The sequence below is a fragment of the Amblyomma maculatum genome, chromosome 5, assembly GCF_055883805.1.
Source record: "Amblyomma maculatum isolate TAMU_Amacu chromosome 5, ASM5588380v1, whole genome shotgun sequence".
In the NCBI taxonomy this organism is placed as follows: domain Eukaryota; kingdom Metazoa; phylum Arthropoda; class Arachnida; order Ixodida; family Ixodidae; genus Amblyomma; species Amblyomma maculatum.
Window position 1 is genome coordinate 79,007,305 of NC_139348.1, and position 23,522 is coordinate 79,030,826.

The 23,522-nt window shown below is 43.5% G+C and overlaps 1 long non-coding RNA gene across 4 annotated transcripts in view; it reads left to right on the forward strand.

The window, feature by feature from the left end:
• The first annotated feature begins 4,731 nt into the window (after nucleotides 1–4,731).
• LOC146188555 (uncharacterized) overlaps nucleotides 4,732–23,522 on the forward strand; it is a 52,986-nt gene continuing 34,195 nt past the window's right edge. The window contains exons 1-2 of one of the 4 annotated variants that reach the window (XR_014707548.1): nucleotides 7,251–7,730; nucleotides 15,445–15,642. This is a non-coding gene — a long non-coding RNA (uncharacterized LOC146188555). Of the gene's footprint in view, nucleotides 5,132–7,250; nucleotides 7,731–15,444; nucleotides 15,643–23,522 lie in introns of those variants that run through there. The other 3 variants (XR_014707546.1, XR_014707547.1, XR_014707545.1) reach the window with 3 other exon arrangements.

Consider the following 23,522-nt stretch of genomic DNA (forward strand, 5'->3'; position numbering starts at 1 on the left):
GCAGGCAGGCAGGCAGGCAGGCAGGCAGGCAGGCAGGCAGGCAGGCAGGCAGGCAGGCAGGCAGGCAGGCAGGCAGGCAGGCAGGCAGGCAGGCAGGCAGGCAGGCAGGCAGGCAGGCAGGCAGGCAGGCAGGCAGGCAGGCAGGCAGGCAGGCAGGCAGGCAGGCAGGCAGGCAGGCAGGCAGGCAGGCAGGCAGGCAGGCAGGCAGGCAGGCAGGCAGGCAGGCAGGCAGGCAGGCAGGCAGGCAGGCAGGCAGGCAGGCAGGCAGGCAGGCAGGCAGGCAGGCAGGCAGGCAGGCAGGCAGGCAGGCAGGCAGGCAGGCAGGCAGGCAGGCAGGCAGGCAGGCAGGCAGGCAGGCAGGCAGGCAGGCAGGCAGGCAGGCAGGCAGGCAGGCAGGCAGGCAGGCAGGCAGGCAGGCAGGCAGGCAGGCAGGCAGGCAGGCAGGCAGGCAGGCAGGCAGGCAGGCAGGCAGGCAGGCAGGCAGGCAGGCAGGCAGGCAGGCAGGCAGGCAGGCAGGCAGGCAGGCAGGCAGGCAGGCAGGCAGGCAGGCAGGCAGGCAGGCAGGCAGGCAGGCAGGCAGGCAGGCAGGCAGGCAGGCAGGCAGGCAGGCAGGCAGGCAGGCAGGCAGGCAGGCAGGCAGGCAGGCAGGCAGGCAGGCAGGCAGGCAGGCAGGCAGGCAGGCAGGCAGGCAGGCAGGCAGGCAGGCAGGCAGGCAGGCAGGCAGGCAGGCAGGCAGGCAGGCAGGCAGGCAGGCAGGCAGGCAGGCAGGCAGGCAGGCAGGCAGGCAGGCAGGCAGGCAGGCAGGCAGGCAGGCAGGCAGGCAGGCAGGCAGGCAGGCAGGCAGGCAGGCAGGCAGGCAGGCAGGCAGGCAGGCAGGCAGGCAGGCAGGCAGGCAGGCAGGCAGGCAGGCAGGCAGGCAGGCAGGCAGGCAGGCAGGCAGGCAACCAATCAACCAACCAACCAACCAACCAACCAACCAACCAACCAACCAACCAACCAACCAACCAACCAACCAACCAACCAACCGAATCTGCATTTTCGTAGAAACTTTCGACCACCTGGTTAAAATGACTACATCTTGGCACATGGGCCTGTGTAGCTTTCAGTACCACTTATAAGGCAAAAGTTTTTGGTGGCTCCTGACTCGCCAGTGGGTCCGTCCATGCGTGCTTCTGAGAGAAGTGTCCTACTTCTTAGCTAGATTTCCAGACATTGTGACAACCCATCTGGTCATGACCGATGACATCACCAGGCAATTCAGACATGCGAAGCTGACCCTTCTGAGTGTCCGATCCAGGCGCCAGTGCAGCGCCTTTTTTTGGCACTTTCTTGAACACCTTACTGCTGAGAGACGAAAGCAGATGCAATAAAGCAGGAATTACCGCTTTAAACAAAGGCTTTCGCCTCGTCAGAATTCCGTGCTTCAAACTGACCTCCATAATTTGTAAGCTTAATTCTATGGTTGCCACCCACTCGTTAGTACAATAGAAATCATCTATTTTCCAGCTTTGTGCTTATTAACACGGCGCCGTTCTCCTAGTTCTCGTCTCTCCAATAAACCTCTATAGCAGAATACATGCTCACCCCCTGCTAACCTCGCTAAGCCCTATGCTAACCACTGCATGCTCGTTCGATGAGCGCTGTTAAACTAGCTTCGTTAGCTAAAGTTTTGGCGTTAAATGATGGTGAGTTTAGTTTCCAATAGTGGCCTGTCCGGAGTCAGAAATTCTTAGCATCCTCCGCTGTGTCACAGCTCTTACCACCACAGGGATCGTTTGCTCCGCAGCCGCTGGGTACTGAAAGCCGGGCGTTTATTGGAGTATTCATAGGAGGGTGTGGCCCATTACTACAGCGGAGTGGTCAAAGCCCATTTTGATGGGGAGTACGTTTTGGGGGTGTTTACCGGCATCAGGTCGCAGTGCCCAAACCTGTTTAGGCACATTGATCGACATGGGGATTTTTTGCTCCGGCTGAGAATTGCGCGACACCAGGATTCGAATCACGGGCCTCTTTTTACGTCAGGTGAAGTTGCACCTAGCAAACACTAAGCTGTAAAGAATATCTCGCCTAACCAAATGAGCTCACATGGTGCGCAATCTCAATTCAAGTGATGGGCTCCTCTAAACCTGTTGTGCGCAGCTACATCAAGGAGAATTATCCTTCCCGCATCTGGCCCAGTCTAGTTGACATGTGTTTCGATGCATGTAGCAAATATCAGTTTTGAGGCAGTGTTACCTCTGGAACTTTTCATGTTAACAACACAGGTTTTTTACATGTCCTCTGCAATCTTTCTTTGTTATGATCTAATCGTAGCACCAAAATGGAGTTATGGAATTGCTTTCATGAGTAATGAATGAAACTATGTTTCTTGCAGCAAACGTAGACGACGATCTCATGCTTTCATTTGATTGAGTACAGATTGTTTCCAGTAGAACATCTCGCGAGTGGAGTAGAGCCCAAAGCTTCTATCAGGAATTGGGAAATGCTTCGATAAAAATTAGAAGATCTCTAATACGTCTCTCAAGAGGAGAATGGCGAAAGCCTAGTGATTGAAAGCCTAGTTTCGTAGTTATGATGAGTCATGCATATTCAATCCATCCGTTTCAGTCATAGGTAAGGATGTTTACTCGTTTTCGATCAGTTGCAATTTCAGATCGCCGTTTGACATACTGGTCATTTCGTAGCCCTGATACGAGTCATACCTAGGTAGTGTAGTCATTACCACTCTAAGCTAAGCATTTTTACTCATTTCCATTCCGTTGAAATCTTTACAAGTCTTGGTGGACATATTGACATTACAAGTCATTTTGGTCATTATAACTGTCGGTAATTGAAATTAGCATTTGTCAATAACTGTCGATGTCCGTTTATAACTTATCTTCAATAGCTATCACAGTGCAATCGATTTCATTCTTGATCTCCCTCTTCACACGTCCGCTATTTTTGAGTGATAAATCAGCGCACAGATGCGACGGACAGATCATGCGCACCAATTTTCGCTTCATGAGTCTAGACAGGATTTCGCCTTAAAATGAGGTAATTATATATCAGGCACCCTCCCAGGTCTCCCCGCATTGCCGACGGCACATGGGACCCCTCAATCCCTTTATTGGTACCAGAGGACTTGAGCTGAACGTATTTTTGATAATGAACATGTCTGTGCGCATTCACTAGAACGTTTCTTCCGGACACGGGCGAAACGTTCTCACAATTTCCAGGGTGACGAACGATGCGAGCCTCTCGACGATCACACACATTATACTACCGCGTAATTCGGGCCACATTCGAACCTCCATGCATCTTGTGACCAGAGCAAAAACATTGTCTCGATATGAACGCAAGCCCACCAATTTCAATCGCTGCACAATCTATCAAGTTCATTTTACGCCGTAAAAGCACCACATTTGGTCGTAATCTACTATATAAGGGTACGTTCGTACCTCAAGGCAGTGCGACGCATTTTACTTTCTGGGAAAACCCCCCTTTGACCGCTCCGACCTGGTGGACCCGGCCAAGCGCGAGGCGACATCTAGACTAATAAGGCTTCCTAGGTACTCGCAATCAATTTTATTGCTTCATTGTAATAAAGTACATTTCTCTTCTTCTCATTATTTAACCTTAGTGCAGTCAGCGACCATCCATAATTTAATGTGTAAAAGTTCCGGCTTGCACGTTACTCGCTGTCACCTCCTTCAGTTATTCAAAGTAACAGTTCCGTTTTCGAAAGCTGCTGAGCAGGAACGTAATCATGACGATCTTCTATAATTGCTCTTCGATTGCTCTTCACGGTAGTTGTCTAACAGTGTCGGCGGCCCAGCTTTCCGTACACACCGTAGTGGAGCATGAGTCTGCCTGCGAATGGAACCCAACGCGGTATTCGGGCAGCAGCTAGGGTTGTGAATGGTCGATTAAGCAATTGTAGTTCAAGCTGAAGATGGCTTGAACTATTGGAAAACTGTGCATTCAGAATTGCGAGCAATTATTTTTCCTTTTTCATATCTGAGAATGAAAATTTGTAGGCATCAGCACTCTTCCCCACATTTGAAGTAGAGCAGCATCAAATGACGGCGATTCGATAGCGCATTACTGCTTTGGGAAAAAACGTTACTACTTCCATTAAGACTGCGTCCCGTTCACATTCCCAAATTTGTTGCAGCTGTTTCTCTAGCTGGCTGAAGAAAGCAAAAAGGACGAAAGATGTATTGCCATTATCGCCAAGTAAAAGTAAATGCTTTGATGCTTCTTTGGATACACGAAAAATATCCATCAGTGAAACATAGTTTGAGATAGCTTCCTCTCAGCACATCCACCACACTGATTGGACTAGCTTCATATTTTTCTGCTTTTCAGCCCGAATCTGCAAAGGAGGTGCCACGGAGGCGCGCGAATAAAACGGAGATCAGCACGTATCGCCTTGTAAGAAAACTAACAATGGTTATTGTTCCTTGTGCATTCTCTGGAATTTTTACACGTGCTTTGAGAAAAACTTACCACACAAGCAAACATTTTGTGAGATTAAAATGCTCAGACACTGAAATTTATAGAATTCATTGTGCTTATAATGTTCCTAACCTAACACTGCTCAACGTATTCGATGATGCAAGCTGCCGACTGTAGTGCCGATCACAAGATTCCTCAGATGCAGTCAGCGACCGCAATGACAAGTTACCAAGTTCTGGGCTGAGAGACGTGTGCAATGCACACAATATATTGTTAATAAGTTGAGAGGACTGCGAAGAAAATGAACTCTGCGCGTGTGTGTCTGTGCGCACAAATTGTGAAAATAGTTGTCGAAGGCGTGCTATATCCGCTACATTCCGATGCATTGTGGTGTCCTGACCGGCGATCGCAGCTCCCCACCAGAAAGACGAAAACAGCCTAACAGACGACGCTCTCTGCCATCAGGAGTTCTCTCCTTTGTACACATGTCATATGCCCTCAGTGGGTGATTCACCTGAGTTGGCGACTCTGCTCGTTACAGGCACAAAGCACGAGTGTCTTTGTCATACCGCGAAGTTATTTGGGCGTATCATGATGCTCGTTTTTTCCTGTAGTGTTTCTTTCCCTGCGGTAACCTCCCTCGACGACTAAAGAAGCTGAAGCCATCAATCTCATATTGCCGTAACCAAAGGTATGATGAAACCTCTTTTTATCAAGAATATCGTATTGTCCTTGACTGTAGACACTGAACATTGGCAGCTGCATAAGGAGTATATATCCATACTAGTGATTATTGAAATATATGAACTTTTATTAAAACAGCCAACTTTAAGCGAGAACTGCATTTTGTAGCTTTGCAAGATGTGTTTAGGTTGATTGCTTCTACTGCACTGGCAAAAGCATTGTCGCGAAGTATAGCGCATCGATCTCACAGTTACAAGACTCCACAGAAAATATTATATGGGAACGAAGGCAGAAGAAAGCGGAGTTTTTAAGCTGGAACTGTGGTTAATATCTGTTTGAGAAGAAGAGATGCTTCTTGCACGGGATGGGTAATCATGACAAAAACAGGAGTCCATGACACTCATTATTTTTATGAACATATGCATCAGCGCGGTTGGAAGTTTCTACATGATAGAACTACAACTGACAAAAAGATTCACCGGAAAAAATATTACTGGTACTTACATAAATTAAGATTTCCATAATTCATGAAAACCTGAAAGCAACAAAACTGTAAATACCAACTAAGGATCTCATTATCAATTTACAGCGTACGGCCATGCATTGAGAACTGATCCGTTCAGTGAAAATGCTGCAGTCAGCCCGTTAAAAGCTTCCATTGTTCTGCTGTTACAGAAGGTTTTTTTGCAGGCCCGGGCCCAATAGTTCAAAAAAGTGTCTCCGATAGCAATATCGGGCACCTTCGAAAATGGTATTTCTAATTTCAGTATGTGGTATCGAAGCCGCAATGATTTTCAACACAGATGCCTGTTCTTTCGACGTCGGTAGTTCAACATATCACCGAAATCGCCAATAAAAAGAAGGATTTCTATACGATTAGCAAAGTTACAAATTTTTCATCGCGATTTTTAAAGTGGTAATACATTTAATATATCAAACTGTTTTTTGAAAGGATTTGAATGAATCTGTCTTCATGATGTCTTTAGGCTAAAATGCTTTAACCTGCGCGTCGATGCAGCTGATTTCATTAGAGCAAATTACTGAAGAATGTATGGCAGTCCTGAGAAATCTATGAGAAGCTTGGAGTAATTTTTTGTATTTGTCTGTTATTCACATTTTAGTGAAATTATTTGCTGACCGTATGATTACGCAATAGTATTTCAGGCTGTAAAGACAATGGGATATTTATTGTCGTTATCAATGTTATTATGTCTGTGCCACTCCATGTTCTCTCGGCAGAAATGTAATACCACGTGGGCCGTGTTGGTCACCTTAAAAGCAGTAGCATTCATAAAAAGGCTACGCTAGGAGGCCAGAATTTGCAGACGTGGCAGAGAGGCGATGTGCGTTCGGGTTTAGCCACAAGCTTGCGATTTTAGTAACGGAAAGCTCCATAGCTACTGGCACTTTTTTGGAACACAGGCATATGGCCACATGATTTCACAACTTCTTAGTTGTACCTGAAGATAAACATATTTTCTTTATTGCAACAAAGGTTGCCATAAAATTCATAATTAGCATAGCTGTTCAGTATAAGGAAGTGTGCCATATATTTAAAGAAAAGGGCAATCATTTGGGAGCCTAATTACTATAAAGTTCAGCTGCTCCTGCGACGGGCCACGTTGATATATTGAAATGCTTGTAGGAACTGAGTCTAGTGAACTTTAATTCATGTGTGACTGCTAAATGTAATTGCACTTATTTCTTAGAAAGCTATGGCAAACTAAGCTCATTGTTCGTGAACCGTGCTATAGTTTACCTTTTATAAAATAATATAATAAAATATCATCGTTGAATGATATTTTTGCTGTGCTTGAATTGGAGTTGGTGGTTGTGTTAAATTTCATTTTTAATGGTGGCCCTGAAAAATACTTTATAAAAATTAATGATCTTCATGCGAACACGTGTGTGAGCACCTGAGGGCTTCCAAATAACGACAATCTTTTATTTGCCATCTGTTTGCATTTGTCATGTTTTAAATGTTACAAGTTTCGTACGGCACAGAAAGGTAGAGCGATATTTTATCAGTACTTTTTGTATAGGCTTTTGAAAGTGCTCTGAGTATCAATGTCTAAGAACAATTACTCTAACCACTGGTTTTAGGAAATAGACTCGATGCGGACAGGTTATGGGCAAAGCAATCGAGTAAAGCCGTTCTGCAGCAGAAGATTAGCAAGTTGTTGCATTCTATTTATTCAAGGGAACGATTAGTAACGCATTAGCCTGAATGAAGTGCCCTTGTGGTATAGCTTTGAGCTTCTTAATCGCAATAACGGATGGTTGCAGTGTCTGCTTGTTCGAATTGTTCAAAAGAGAATGTCTTAACTTATCCCTTGGGTCTCACCGTTGGTGGCATTTCATTTCATTTATTGTACCCTCACTGCTTTCGCATTATAGAGGGGGTGGGAGTAGTAAAACAAAAATCAGTAAAAGCATAAAAACATTGAGCCGCGCGTAGAAGAGCGCTACGAGCGCTACGTTTATAACGCTCGCAAAGAACACCACAAATGTTTTCTTGCTCTGAGCATTATACACTGAAAATATTGCATTCCTTTGGCGGCGGATACAATTTCAATCAAGGGTGAAATGATGCTTCTACCATAGTGGTGAGCCTGCCTCCTCGTGTCTTGTGTGATTAGTTCATGTTGGAAACGCGACATATACATCGCCCATTTGCCAGACAAAAACCATAGAAGGAAAGAAAGAAAAAAAGAAAGCAAGCGGACCGCATAAGAGCAATTGCTACGTGTTTTCGAAGTTTCACTGCATATTTTCTAGTGTGCTACCAATCGTGGCCATAAATAAGACGACTTACTCATTAGAGCTTTAAATAAGGCAGATTCCTATTTCAAGCGCTGGTAATCTCATAACATAGGATAGAATAAAAATGCATTTTAAATTTCAGTACATCGATGATGTCATATTGTGTGAGCCGTGCTATAATACCGAGTGAGAAATGCATCAAAGATTGTACAAAAATGCATGTATATTTGATACCACCCATTCTTGACTTGGCACGAAGTGGGTGTCAAAAATACCTTGTGCTACCATGGCAAAACGGGATATATGCGACAAAAACATTTGTGACCAATGAATTCTAGCAAAAGCCCATAGCCTTTTTGTCGGTCAGTACTTTCAGGATATATAGTGTATACGCGAATCGTGAACTGCGATTCTCACAAGCATGCAAGAGACATCAGAAGAATTTTGGTTCTCATCTTGCTAAGAGGTCAGACTGGCAAGAAACACAACCTATCTGTCTGGCTTCTTATATTAGATTGTGATAAAACACAGGCAAATATTAGCAATGATTATTTTAGTTTTATAATGTGACACTTTAATTTCGGAACACGCGAATTCTCACAACCTGCGTGAAACATTGTGCGGCTTATTTTTGGAATGCGAACATAAACCAAAAACTACATGTTATAATCTTTTTTCTACTTTGTTAAGAACCTGAGATTAAAGAATGCGTATATTACTGTAAATACTTTTCTAAGAACCACACATGGTTTTATGTAGGCTACAGCCCCTCCTTCTTATTTTTGTATAAGTAATCTAAAAGGCGTCACTAAAAATTAAGCGCGCACTCGCCTAGTTTCTAAAGCTACAAGTCAGTTTCAAAACGGAGAAAAGCGTCTCAAAAGGCGAAAATATTTGTCGCTGTACTGTTGTGCCCACACCTCTGTTAGCGTGCCAAGGTCTTATCACGTTATAGTTTAGAGCAAACCGAGGTCCATAAATTTTTATTTTGTTTCAAATTCTGCATCTTCAGTACGATGCTGATATCGCACAGTACACATCTCATTCGCAACCTAGAATGAAATGGCAAAGAGCATGCGCTAAGCAAGCATGCTTTCTAAGAAAATGTTCAGGCACTCATTATTTCTTTCGGCGATAAAATATTGTAGTAAATCAGTTCTGCAGGAATCGCGATCTCTTGCAGGCTTTTCAAACGGAACGGCTGCGGCGTCTGGATAACGAGTACACATTCTTTATCCCACTTCGTTTCACAAGGAAAAATTAATCTGAAAAGAACAGTAATGCTTGTCATGTCCCTTCCTGACATTCGCTTCCCCTCAAGTAAAACCCCCTTGACGGGAGAATTGGAGATATTGAAAATATAAATAAATTTATGTAGCACTGGCAATGTGTAGAATTCAAATTGTGTACTTCGCTTATTGCTCGATAACACTAACCGTTCTATTCCTTGTGGGATGTAGTGATATTGGTAGCTTCTATGTGCAATTGTTTTCTATGCAAATTGGTATTTTTTGTGGTTTGTGTTTGTTGGACGACTTGACAATTTAAATTCTTTTCGCACACGTTCTTGGCACAAAAATGAGATCAGTGTTCCTTATAAGAACAAAAAAGGCTGCCTGACATCCAAAGTATCAACCGACACGAAAGCAGTGGCTTTATGCACGCTGGTAGAAAGGAAAAAGTGGTCTTTGTAGTATTTCTCTATCCCCTTCCTCCTCTACAATTGTTGTCAATGTAAATTGTCTTTTAATTAGGTGCTGCTGTTACACACATTTATTGCAAGGAGTAGAAAATACACATACTGCGAAAAAATTAACGAAGGCTTAGTGAACTATATGTCTCCAGGCGTGGCGGGATCACATTTCCCCGGATGCAGCAGCTGTCTTCACCCTTTAGGCCGACCTCTGAATGGCGCACAAATGCCATCTCTCTAGTCGTAATTTCCAACACCTGGCATGTTGTGCTTGCAGTTTTACTACAATAAATTTGCCGTTCTCGGCTCTTTCAGCATAAGCAACGAAAAGAGTTATTAAGAAGGCTTTTTCACACTGGAGTAGATGTACCACACTGTATCGCAGATGCACGTGTAAGAGTGCTGGAAGACATGGCGGTTACGATAAATAGGATGGCTCTCAGTTCTTTCTACGACATATCTTCAATGTTTATGGAATTTTGAGGGTTGCTTCAGAGATTGAGCTACGCGAAGTCTTTCATATATGTTGTTTATTGAATTTGTAGCGTCCTCTGTTCTCTCTTTTTTTTTTCTGTCTTTTTGTCCTCTCTATCTCTTTCTATCTGGAGCTGATGATCAGAAACATTTGTTTCTGCAACGGTAAGACCATCACTTCATCTAGCGCAATCTCGCATATATGATTGATAAGTATGAGCGATAGTTAATATTTTCTTCTCTGTGAAGTAAATTAACAGAGGCAGTGCCATCTGTCACAGTTGACATATATTATCACCAGAGCACCCGCAAAGCTCATAATAGCGCTGTGGTTGAGGGCAGGTATATATATATATATATATATATATATATATGAAGGAAAGAAGCCAACAGTCGGCGAGGCCAAGGAAAGCGTTGGGGATGGTACTTTTTTTTTTTTTATTGATTGCTTAGATAATCACCGAAATTAGTAATGTAACCATTTTAGCGGAAAGATAGCTAACACAAAGTAGAAGAAAAAACAACGTGCCGATGGTGGGGACCGAACCCACGACCACCGAATATCGCGTCCGGTGCTCTTCCAACTGAGCTACATCGGCCGCTGTCCCCCCTGCTACTTGCTTGGGTATTCATGTTGTCTGTATACGAACCTTGAGATATATATATATATATTCCCCACAGCCTTCACCATTAGCGGAAAAAGGGATAAAAAAATTATATAAATTATATGGCGGAGAAATGTCGTCCGTATAGAAATTCGAATAGCAATATTTTGGTCTTAATAGGCGTGCTCAAGAAGCAGAATATATAATATTCCTTGTTGAAGTGTGCAGTACTGAACGGAAAATAGTCAGTATTCAGCGACCGCAATGTATACAATCTATGTAGCAAATACTTTGCCTCATTTGTTGCGTGACATTTGTAAACACAAGTTCTAAACGAAATGTGCTGTATTGTGCTCTCTAGAAAATAGGCGGTGGTAAAGACAGCCTCTTAGAAAGAATGCCCCTCCGCAAAATAGAGTGGCAAAGAAATCGTCGTTTTTGTTTGGTAAATGCCAAAAAACTGCCCCACCGAAGCTGCCGATGAGTCTCCAGAAAAATGCTTAAGAAGTGTCTGCTACCTCGATGGCCATGGTGAAGAAATACCCTTATCTATGTGGAGAGACAGCCCGGAGGCACCAGAAAGCACCGGCATCGAAACTGATCAAATGTATATATAACTACTCCCACACGACATGATTATGCTTATAATACTTGTCGCCCCAAGTAGCCTTACTTTTTATTTTAACATGCATGCAATCTTGTACTAGTGCCATCACTGCTACATCAAGTGTACTAGCTGTATATGTCATAAAATATCTTTAATGTACTGAACAGCTAATCTATTTCTCTCAGAAAATTCATATGATGCTGTGTGGTACTCACGACAGATGTGAAGGTTAAAACACAGTAGCATACAAGACAGCAGGCTGTAGATATCAAGTGCTTTCTGTTGCTGGCGGGATGACCAAGATAGCTAACAGGCCTGTTTGTATCCTCAGTCACATGGTGCCGACAGAAGAAAAATATCTGTGATCGGCCCCAGCCCACGAATGTGCGTTTATCTGGCCTCACAACATCCACAACGAAAATACACATTTTTGAAAGGTTTAGTTATTACCCAGGCAGCACCAGCCATCGGCCCAATATTGGGGATTGATTGGGGAGTACTGGCCCACAAGTGGCCCAATGGTGCCAATGAGCTACCAATAATGTGCAGCCGTGCTATACCATAATCATTATTGGCCCAGTGAACTTCACCCATATCCGTCATTGGCATTCAACCGGTTAAACGCGGTCAATAATGCCCATGCATATTGAACAGCTTGCCATTATTGTATGCACAATGAGACAACCTGGTCATTATTGGCCAACCAGCTACAATGGTTTGCCAATATTTTCCACACCATGGTATAATCTGGTAAATATTGTCCGGTCAATAACAACGGCTTCTCAATATTAAATTTATCTAGGCATACAGTGGTCAATAATGTCCAACCAAGTTTGGCAGCTTCCTAATATTGTAATATCTTGGTTCCTACTGGTCGATATTGTCTAATGAGCCTTGATGGCTGGCCTGCATTACACATATCATGGCATAGGTTGGGCAATAATGTTCTTCCAAGATGGCTGTCTTGTCGAAATTGAACATATATTGGCATGCATTAGTCAATATTGTTCTGACAGTCATGCTGGCATGCCAACAGTGTATACAGATTGGCTTTTAGTGGTCAATATTGTTTGATGGACTGTGATGGCTAACCAGCATTGGACATATCATGGCATAGCTTGGTTAATATTGTCCGGCCATTATGGTTGTCTTGTTAACATTGAATATAGCTTGGCATGCGTTGGTCAATATTGCCCCACCAGCTTTGGTGGCATCCCAACATTGCATATATCTTGGTTTATAGTGGTCAATATTGTGTAATGAGCTTTGATGGCTGGCCAGCATTGCACATATAATGGCATAAATTGGTTAATATTGTCCGACCATTATGGTTGTCTTGTCAGCTATAAATAAATCTTGGCATACATTGGTCAATAGTGACCTGCCTGTCATGGCGGCTTGCCAACAATGTATACATATTGCATTATATTGTTCAATATTGTTCGATGGACTGTGATGGCTAGTCAGCATTGCATTCTAATGGCATAGGTTGGGCAATAATGTTCTGCCAATATGGATTGCTTGTTAACATGAAATATATCTTGACATAGATTGGTCAATATTGTCCCACCAGACCTGGTGGCATTCCAATATTGTATATATCGTGGTTTCTAGTAGTCAATATTGTCTAACGAGCTTTGCTGGCTGGTCACCATTGCACATTTCAGGCTGCGGCGGCGTTAAAAAAAAAGTAGAAGCAGCTCTGACCAACAGACATTTTTCAATGTGCATGTATCCCAATATAACTGTTTTTGGACTAATTTCGTCCCAACTAAATTTTTGGCTGGCCCAGACATCAGTTTAAGTTCAACTGTAGAAGATATTCATACGCCATACGTAATTTGGGCCACCATATATATAATGTTTTTTGGGATTGTCTTAAAATTGTTTGTCTGAGCTGACCACCAAAATGCACGAAGCGCCAATCACGGAAAATGTAGAATATATTTTTCTAAATATAATTTCCGTGATTCACTAATTGTTGCGGATGACCTGCGATTATATTTGTCAATTTTGGTAGAATACTCTTATTTCCGATTTTAGACACGAATAATTGTTATGTAAAATTCTGCATATAATATCTTCGAGACAATTCCTGCAGGCTAGAGGGCCGGATGGCGATCACGCGTGACGTAGCTAACACAGATAGTCTTCCAAACTTTAGCGAAGTGTTGAAGAAATTCTGACAGCACGTGGAATCTACACTGCAGAAATTTGCGAAGGCGAGATTAATGCTGCTGTATACGATGCATCACGTATCATTATCGTTATAAACTAAACGCAGCGTCATTACCATTGATACTGTCATCATTGTCATTATCACTAATTACAGCGTCATTCTCGTCGCTATCATCACAGTAGACAAGGAGAATTACGTATGGTGCTAGTTTCGCTATCCGGGGTTTAGCGCAGTTGGTTAAAGCGCTAGCTAGGCTAGGAGTCCGACTCCTGGTGGAGACGATTTGATTTTCTGATCTCGTCAAACCACGATGACTGAAAGTGATAGACACATCAGTGCACAGATCCTGAACACATCTCGACAACAACTCTCGAGCATGGGATTTCGTTCCATGGGCCTATATATACGCATACGAGTGCACAAGCATACGCACACGCTCGAGCACACATCTGAAAAGCAAGCGTTTAATAGATGCGTGTCCGCAAAAAACCTCCTGCGCAGTCCAGAAACGCAAGGTATACTCAAATGCAAAGAACGCAACAGATCGTGTGAGTCGTTTGAACAAACACCAGTGGCTACGTTTGGATAGTAAACGCAGAATCGATCGAATATATCCGGTGAATCCACATGCTTTAAACATTTGTGCATGATTGGAAACACGCACGCGTAGCATCATTATTTCCGCCTTGTTTTACGCAATAGAAAAAAACCCTACATATCTTCAAGCGATAGCAGAGGTGGGAGAGATCGATCGCACTAGCCAATCAAACACTCACTGCATGATTCGCCATTACGCTAGCTGTTTCCGGCATTCAGCATCAGCGCCGACCATACCGCGCCTCAGTACTAGCTGTTCTTATAGACAGATATGTTGGGCTGCTTTCAAGCCTTCGAGTACTAATATCTACTAAACACAAATTTGCATCTTATTCCTGTACTCTTTAGCGCGCTGTTGTGGGCTTAAGCAATAGACAGATAAAGACTGAACGACTTGGCCATCGGTATAGCAGCACATAAAATATTTCAGCTCAAAGAAAAAATACAAGCAACATATATTCTACGCTATGTCTAGCTGATTCACTTAACAAGAAAAGAAATCTGAACTGTACTGGAATGGTTCGCATTCTAATGCGACGTAAATCGCACACTGCCGAAACGTTGTGTGCATGGGGAAGATAATAAAAAAAATCAACAGCACTACATGTGGCAAGGCAAACGAAAAAAATAAAAATTTAAAACAATTACCTTCAGTGCAATGAATGCACGCTCATGTGTCGCCAACATATATGGCAACAAAATTGAAATTGCATAATAACGATGCTCTCAATGGAAGTTATTTTTGTTCGAAAGCTGCAATGAATGGCTCATACTGATGCATTTGGCTACAGCTTTTGACAGCGTTCCCCTAAGCACTGATCAGAAACTATTCTTCAGTCATTCAATGCCTTATTATCCAAACAAATAATCACCGCACCGAAGGCATTTCCCTCCAGAGAACTAAACAATTATATCCCATCGTGTCAACCAGATAGCTAATGGCAATTCATATATATTAAAAGTAATGCGAGTGCGTTATTTAAGCAGTTTTGGGGCATTTTTAGAGAACGTCACTCTCGAAGAATCTAACACATGATTAAGAATTAGGTTTCCTCTGAAATATTCTGCCGCTTTCACAAGCGCAGCTTCCGCGAGCTGAAAGATGATTTTACCACGCTTCTTTCTGAGGACTACACCTTGTCCCAAGTTCGTAGATATAGTTTCAATGTTGACCCTTGCTTTCTTTCTATTCTTTCATTACTACCATTTTAGTTCTTGAGATCTTAGCTCGTCGAGTATTTTGTATTTCTTGCTGCTTTATATGCCCACGCTTAGTTCTATGCGGATTTTTTCTTGCTCTAAACGTCGACCTGATTTGAAAAAAATAAAACTTAATAACATGGGAATTTTAACCTTGAAGTACCCGTAGTTATGGTCCTGTTCGCTTTTCTTTTCCTTAAAGGGCCACTGTCCAGGGAAGGCCCTTTTAAGCAAAGGAGCCCAGTGTTTCGATCTGGTACCGGAGATAGTCTATGCAAAATGCTACAGTGACACGCGCGCCGCAAAGCATCGAAAATGCAATTCAAAGCTCTCTCATGCTCTCCTCCGGGAAGCCAGCTTCCCCGTTTCCTGCGCTGGCCCGACGGGCCACAGCAATGACGTAAGTACCGCGAATGATGTCCATTGGTCCGTCTCGCTGACAGACGGGAGAAGGATGGGCGTCTACCACTCGCTGCGCGCTTTTCCCTCGCCACGGCCAGACTGAATCCAGCGGCGCGCGCTCCCTCGACCGTTTTTTTTTCGCGCTCGCGGAGAGCCACGCCCCACCTCCCACCAAACGCGGAGAAGGAGGGGGAATTTGTATTGCGGAGGCTAGACGACCTCGGGCAGGAGAGTGAAAAACCTTTGCGAGGAAATGGAAGGAGAGAGGCATGACAGAATCGGGTGATTGTGGTAGCTGTAACTGCGTTATTAATTACTCTTTCCAAAAACATTTTGCGGCCTTGCGTTCTAGGGGCGAAGTCTCACAGTCACCGGGGAAGAAAATATTTTCGACCGTTCGAAGCGAGAACAATTCCGTGAAAACTGAAGACTGTGATTATTACTGGAACGCATATGTAAAACGCATTTCGCATAAACAAAAATTGTAGCGAAATTATCACGCCACTGAAAACGTTACCGAGCCAGCCACCGAGGCGACCAAAGAGCTCCGAACGCACTTCTCGTTGTTTTAGCGAAGCCGAGGGCAAAACTCTGCGCATTCCTTCTCAAGCTTACCGCCAAGAACATATGGTTTCCATTCTCTCGTCCTTTCGTCGCCTCTCCGCCCGAGAGCCTTGACTAAAGCAATTTTCCAAACCGCTTTCAACTTCACGTCTTGCAGCCTTTTCTCCCCGTGAAGTAGTCATCGCGGAAGGACAGCAACCTTCACTGCCCTTTCTTTCCTCCCGGCTAGGCATGCGTTGCTCACAATGCCCCCTCCCCCCCTCCCCGTCTACTTCCCCGCACTCTTCCCTTCCTTCCCGCCAAATTATTCTTCTAGGATCTGTGGGATATTATTGAGGGGGGGTGGATACCGGACACGGGTTATGCCGGCCTAATGTCGTGGCGGCACTCTTGGCGTCCGGGGGAAGGGGAAATGGGACGTGGGGAGGAGTGGGGGAGAGCCAACTTTCCTGGCTGGCAGCCTTCTGGGCTCGCGTGGTCCTACGGGACCTCTTTCATTTCTCTCACCGCCTTTCGAGCTTTATGCCTCCTCTTTCGACAGATCTCAAGCAAAAAAGAGAGAGAGAGAGAGAAAACATAACGACCCTTCTGCCCCCTTCCAACCGTGCCTCTAAACTCGACACAAGCCGTTGATTCAGAGGCGTCCGGCCGGCCACACAATCCCCACCCGGTCGAGCTGCTCGAGCTCCCGCAGGTTTGGACAGCAGAACCGAAAACCCAAGCCTTGTGAAAATTCCAATTCGTTTTAATGACCATGCATGAAAGATGATATCTGTGAGTATCACCAGCATTTTAAGTTATTTGTTCATAACTGAACTGATCTTTCTGAGAGTATTTCTTGCTTTGCCTCGTTGTACGATAGCTACTTTTTCTTACCAGGTGTAATAAAGCATCAGATCCCTGGGATGAAGTTGGCAACATTCATTTTGAATTGTTGCAACTAAGGTCTGCGAATCTGCGCTAGCCTTACGGTAACATACCTTTTTTTTGCATGATTTGGTGGTGTATGTTGTCAGTCTTGATCATTATGTCAATAACCGATATGCTTGCAAGAACGGAAAGCCATTTATTTGGACCGCACCACGCTAGTCAATTCTGAGCTGTATTTTCAGCGGACTATTTTGTATTCATAAACTCTGGTCACAAAGACAAAATTTGCGGCGCAGAGGTGGCCAATTTGCATTGCAAAAGAAAAATGTGGCCCTGTAAAACACGATGCGTGTTTTTTTGTGATTTTCAGGTTACAACTTCATCGCGCGTGTTGTGTGTCTGAAGTGATCAATTTCTTTTACATACTATATTCAAAACTCATGTTTAAGTTGAGCTTTCTGGAACATGATTTTTAGTTGCGAGCGAATATTTAATATTGTAATTTGCCGTTATGAATGCGCGTTTCGAATGGTCTAAACGACTTTTAGCTTATTCACGTGTTTGATCTTTCTCCTGCGCTAATCCCGAGTAGTAGAAGTGTCATAAAATAGCCAGCAGGTGCAGTTTTACTATCACTTGTAGAAAACTAAAAGCGTTCGGAAAGAAGATCTGCCGACGCACTTATTCCTACTGCTGAATTTGATTATTTGCTGAAATAATAAAAAAAAACTTTTCGCTCAAAAATGCACTTATCCACGATTATAGATTGTTATATCGCGCAGAGAAAAGGGGCTTGCCTGAAACATGACGCTTTATCTTATACGTGCAAGACCTTCTACTGTCCGCGGAAAGAACTCTATGAAAAAAAAATTCTGAAAAGGGGATTCTTATTTACGGTTGCTACCATAGTTCTTATACTTTACCACTCTTACAAACTTATTCCCACAACAAAAGTGATGCTAAGCTACTGATTTCTTTATTTTTTCAATTTGAGTATATCATACAAACCCCAAAGCATCTGTGTCGTATGTTGTTTTGGCTGCAGCTTTGACAAATTTTAAAATGTTCTGTTTGCAGTAATGATGCGGTGTGCACTAATTTTAGCAGCCATGGTCGGAGTGCGACGGCCATTTTTTTGCGTCTCTTTTTTCTTTTGTAATTTCTTTTAGTTCTTGCGGCAATCTACCCCAACGAAAACTATTCAAAGGAAAGCTATTGATTTGAAGCATGCAATTATGACGACGTCTTCCTTCCACAGGTGTTTGATCACAAAGGCACTACAAGTAGAAGGGGGCAAGCACTGACTACCGTTTAACGAATAGATAACGGCAAATATCATTTTGTTTTACGTTTCCAGCGTCAACAACACATCCACATGGGAAGCCGTGCACTGTCAGATGTCGCAACCAATGTAACCAAGTTAAATTGGCCGGCCTCACCGAGTATGCAGCTTATTTCAACCTGAGTAAACCAGACATGAAAGTTGCCTGAAGGCCAACAGGTGGTGCTTTATTTTGCTTTTTTACTCCACGGTCTAGCTGTACTTCCACTTTCCAAAAGTTTTCTCTTTTAATGGGATTTATGCATGTTGCTTTTATTTCCAGGTGCCATCTGCGAACAGAAATACATTATTATGTACGCTGCTCAAGTCTATATCTTTAAAGGCTGCTGGGAGCTGCTGCCCCTACAACCGACCACAAAAGAATCTGCGATGAACTCAGCGCCTTCCTCCAACCTGGGACCTGAGAATTTGCCAAGGGAGGCAAAAACAGGAGGAGCACTGAAGTCTAAGAGTTCTGCCTAAATTTTTCCACGCCCTGTAACACGTGCACACCTAATAAATCAGCATGCAATAACCTTTCAGCTGTATTATTTCTATGCATGGATATTCTCAGTATGCTTTATTTAAATAAAACGCTGCATGAAAAATATCAGCACCGCATATGTATGGGATGGCTTTGTAGTTGCCTATTAGCCATAGCACGAAATAGCAACTAGCCATAGTACTGATTATTGAAACATTCAGCACTATAATGTGCCGGATTGCCAATTGCTCTGGCTGGATGCCAATAATGCAAAACCACTGGTCAAGAATGGATTGGAAATATTGGGGAGCCGATAAATCTGGCTGGATGCCAGTTGTGAATATCCAGTGAATAAGTATCGATACAAGATATTGGATGGCCAGTGAGGTTGGCGGGATAGCCGTAATATAACAACCAGTGAGTGAACTTGGGTAGAAGATATTCAGTACATATTGAATGCCAGTAAACAAGGTAGTATGCCAATGCTGGTTTTAATAGGAGAGCCAATCAAATTGGTTGGCATATATCTTAGATCTTTTTGCACCCTAATAACGCCAATATTGACCAATATTGGGACCAATATATCCCAATATTGGACCAGTGGCTGTCCATTGATGGCGTGCTGCTTGGGTAGTGGCTTTTTTCAGGCTTCAAAATTTGTCAGAGCAGGCTCAATCGTTTGTTCAGTAGACCGAGCCAAGATGTTATGACTGAAGTGTGCTCTCAGCATTTCGTCATATATTAAGTCCCTATAATTGATTCGTGGCAGTATGCAAAACCACGTGTTCGAAACCAGCAAGAGGCACTTCCAGACGCACGGAAGCGTGACATAAAGCTATATGTGATTTATTCTTGAGCGACAAGATGTATTTTGGTCTTTAGATGTACTATGCATGTACCGAGGATGTTCGATAAGTGTCTACGGCCCTGTCTCGGAACCTAAGAATTTGACGCATAAGCAGGTTGCTCTGCACAACTTTAAGAATTTTAGAGGCTCGAAGCTCTACCCTAACGCAAAATCTGGACGACAAGCTAAATACTATAAACCTTCTAAAGCGAAGGAGTTTCATTTCCTTGTTGACGTAGAAAGAACGGCTAGTTGGTCTGTATAAGAAGATTATTTCACCGTCTGAACAAGGTTTCAGGGACGTGCGGCGTCCCTGTCGTCTTATCTTCCCCTGAAAAGTTATCGCGGCTTTGATTTAAGTTGAACTGGCAAAGGAGTGGCATTAACACGTGCACGAAGAAGCATAACACTTGCTTCGTCCCTTGTAGAACGGGGGTCGAATATAAGATCCCTCTGTCGTGTGGGAAAACCTATGTCGGACAGACGAGCAGATGCATAAATGGCAAATTGCGAGAGCAACGAAGAGCAGTCGGATTCCTTGTAAAGAGCAGCCATTTCCGCTTTTTTCGCTTTAGACAGAGTGCTGAATAGATTAGCATTACCTCTAAGCAGTACGTACAGAGCTGTTGAGAACGCCAGCATCATAATGCGAAGGCATTACAAAAACCAAACTTCTTTCAATACAATTCTTCAGCCTGTTTCCAATTTCGCTAATCTTGCATAGGCCTCCTCGGACATTTATTATACTCCGACGCTAACTGACGAATCATTGACGTCACTGACTTCCCAAGACCCTCTGTCGAATCAAAAGCCTTAGATTTTATTAACGCGACTGAAGTCCCACCTATTGTCATGCGACACATCGTCTTTCTGCATGGCGTTGTCTTGTGAATCACAATTGAAATTGCCTAGAATCTTTGTAGTGCTTGTTTACAGTAAAGCTTTTAGCCTGCGGCATTATCAATTTGTTTGTGGTGCAAGATACGACAGACTTTGCTTCAGCTGCTTCTCATTTTTTGTTGTAATAGACGTTTGATAGGGGCTTTGGGCAGTCGACGCAAAGAGGGGCAGGAAATATATTCGTGATAATGCCTACATTCTCAATTACAATTGCAGCACATCGATTAAACTGTTTTTCCAAACACCGGTCTGGGGAACCCAACTTCTCTGCTATGGTAATAGTGACAAATTGAAACAGCGCCGAGGTGCCACCAAATGTTTACTCCATAAAAGCGCCGAGCTAGAAATGGCGTGAAACAATCATATCCTAATGCAACTAGAGCTGAAATATTAAGGGGAGCATTGCCTGCTCTAACTTGATTTTGTTTAGTTTTGAAGCTGCAGAGAGAGTAATATATATTATCATTATTATTTATTTGTGCTGAAGTCATGATAACCATTTATGTTCGTAAAAATCAGGGAGCTGATCTGCTACATTTCTTTTTGACAACCTTCTAAATAATTCCGAACGCCTAGTCGGTAGCGCGTGTCAAGGACGTAGATTATGTGGTCCTAGACATACGAAGATAATAACAGAGCCACAAGTTCAGTGATCTTAAAACCACGCAAATTAGCTTCTTTCATGATGCTTCTGCAGCCGAGTAGCAGCTCTTGTATTGCAGGAAATATTCGAGAGGCGAGCGCATGCCGCCCAAAGATGGTCAGGTGTGCCTCGTGAAAGCATCAAGTTATGATGGGCGTAAATACCCCAGGGCGTCTTATGAGTTGCAGTGTAAGAGGTTACACGTCTGAATTTATTATTTTAGCAACCCTGCATAGGTGAGACCACTCCGCCACTCTTCTTTAGCTACTAGATGCCTTCATCTTTTAGTAGCATAATATATTAGAAATTGGTACGGGCTTATAATAAGTCGAATACAAAGTGACCATTTGAAGATAATATAGAACAACATGAGGTAACATGCTCATAATTACCTTGTATTTGAAAAGATCAAATGAATATTGCGTTTCTACCAGTTGAAAAAGAAAGAAGGCCAATTCGCCGAAAAACAAACGTTACAAAAAAATGTCCTGCAATATAACGACATTCCCAAACTAGTTTAAGGCGCAGGGTAGCGTTAATTGCCCAAAATAGTACAGCCATAACTAATTACCTCATGATCGTTGTGACACACAATCCGTAAATTCTTTAAGAACCATACATGTTGGGCCAGTTGGTGTATCATGCATGAAAAAAGAAAAACCAGCGGTAAGGACGCATTCACAAGGAGAAGACGTAGACAAGAGGACGCCGGAAAAACAAATACAATTTTACTTCGTGAATTGCCAACACCAGAACAGGATGCGCAGGCGCGAGAGCAACCACGAACTCCAACAAAACAACAAGAACAAAACGATTGATTGTGAGCGAGATGCAAACATGTGGCAAAGTAAGACCCGTTCACGAAGTTTTACTGTTTTGGCATGAAGCTGAAAAAGCTGTCGCTGAGGTATTCAGTGCTTAACGTCTTGAATTGAAAAGCTTCAAAGATTTCTCGTCCTCTATGCATTTTCCCGCGGCCGATGGTTATAAAGTTAAGGAACAGGGGGTCCAGTCTTAACAGCACTTGCATTGTTTTGGCAGATTTGCTGCTTCCTGCTTGGAGCAAAGTGCGGTGCTACCTTATATGAGCTCTTCAGTGCATTAGTCAGTTTGACCTGTCGGCCTCACCACAGGACAGCGAGCGAGTTGTGCCACATCAGTTGTATAGTTGGTGAACATGCTTTGGTAGATGACGTTGCATTTATTTTTCTGCTGTTTTTTCAGATAGGGGAACAGAGTGACGACAGTTTTGTAGGCGCAGGAAACGCAACCTTGACACCGTATTTTCGGTCTACCTTTTTAACGTTATGAGAGATTTTATTGAAATACGGCATGTAGCAGGTCTAGTTTCTTCAGAGTTGTGTGATCTTTTTGAGGTACGTCTGGTGACTTAAACTTGCTAGACAATGTCTCAGCAATAGGACCGGTACATCCTCAGGGTAGCTCTCTGACCTTTAGCAGTCAAGATGCTCCAAACAAATTTTCTGCACACTGTTTGAAGAGCATGTCCACAGGGCGTTACCAATGCTAAGGTAGGCAATGCCTCTCTTCAAACGTTTAGAATGTAAAGAAGTATAGGGCAGCAGACTTTTTTAAGTCTCAGGAGAGTAACTTCACAAACATGGCCCTCATCAGAAAAGGGTAGAAACACATCTAAAGGTCTGATTGAGTCAACAAGTGGGATCCTGATGGGTAAAGTTCGTCTGTGCAAGTTTTGTCAAAGGACGAGATGTCATTTGCGGCTGATTCTGCACTGTCACTGGAATTTAGTTTCAAAAACATCGAGAACTCGTCCACTTGTTTGGAAACTTTTATTACTAGCAAAGCTGTGAGCTTCGAATTTAACTTATTGACACATGCCATTCATAGAAGACGACGGAGAATTGAACGGGCGAATTCAAAAAGACGATGAAGTGAAACTGCTCCGTCTCGTGCTGACTTGACTAGTTGTCGGTGTTTCTCGGTGCCAGAGTGCCTTCTGTATAACGTTACGTTGCAAATCTGGTGGAGGTGCTGGGTTATAGCTCCAATAAAGGGAAACTCGTCGGTGTTTTTCACTGCAGTGGAGTTCAAGGGGGCGCGTGACAAGCAGTTCGCAACTTGGTGTTTATGTCCAGCTTACAAACAACAGTAACGTCATACTCCTGAAGACGGAGGTTCCATCGAGCCAAGCGTCCAGACGGGTCTTTAAGGCTTGCAACCAGCACAACGAATGACGGTCGCTGACAATACGGATGGGTCGTCCATAC